This window comes from Belonocnema kinseyi, chromosome 6, assembly GCF_010883055.1.
Source record: "Belonocnema kinseyi isolate 2016_QV_RU_SX_M_011 chromosome 6, B_treatae_v1, whole genome shotgun sequence".
Classification (NCBI taxonomy): Eukaryota; Metazoa; Arthropoda; class Insecta; order Hymenoptera; family Cynipidae; genus Belonocnema; species Belonocnema kinseyi.
In genome coordinates, this window is record NC_046662.1 from 137755337 (window position 1) to 137756336 (window position 1000).

The following is a 1000-nucleotide window of genomic DNA, read 5'->3' on the forward strand; positions in this document are numbered from 1 at the left end:
TTTTGAAGGAAATATTTTTAAAAAGTAGTGGTAATTGTAATTAAAATGTTTGAGGGAATCATTTGGAAAAAAGTCAATGGCACGAATGATAAATGAGAAAATGGATTTAATATAATGTACATATTTATTTTAATTGAACCAAACCTCATATATACATTTATGCAGTTCAATAATTTATTTGTTTCTTAATCTTGAAAGCTTTTTTCTTGCTGCATTCAGCCCCTAATAATTTTATGTTAAAATTTTAATTTAAAGGAGATTTTGAATTAAATAGTTAATTATATTATTGCAAACCTCATTTCAAAAATAAAAAGACTATAAGCTATTAAAATCTATAAACAAACGTACTGTACTTATGACGCACAGTTGGAGGAAATGCACTTTTTTATTCAAAAATGTCCAGAGCCTTCAATTTTCTTGCGATTTTGAATTTTTCTGTTTTAAATTAAAGATCATTAAATTCCATAGATCTTGACTCTCCGAAATATCCGTAACTCCGGCTAACATTCGAGTCGTGATGACGGCGGAAAAATTCATTTTTCAACGTGCTTCAAAATTTAGTTGACATATATCAGAAGAAAATAATTAGCGAAGATTTTTTCAGTAACAGCTGTCCAGTCTGTTTGCGAGAAACATTATCTTCCCGATAATATTGTCTGGAAAAGGCAGTTTATAAAAAAAAAGTTATGACATTATTTACATCTATTTACAGTTGTTCAACTCAACACGTTTTCTATAAAAAATGTTTAAAGTCAAACCCTGTGAATTATGCATTCTTTCAAGTCTTCCAAACCTGCATTTAAAAATTCTGCACATTGCAAATTCACGCTTTAAAATAAATCATTATATAATAATTATAACCATTTCTAAACATTGTTAATTGAGCTTCTTTTAAATTATCGTGTGATACGACATTCGTAATATTATAAGTGATTAGATGTATTTTTTTCATTAAAATTGGGCAAATTCCCAATCAAAAATTGAATTTACTGACATATTT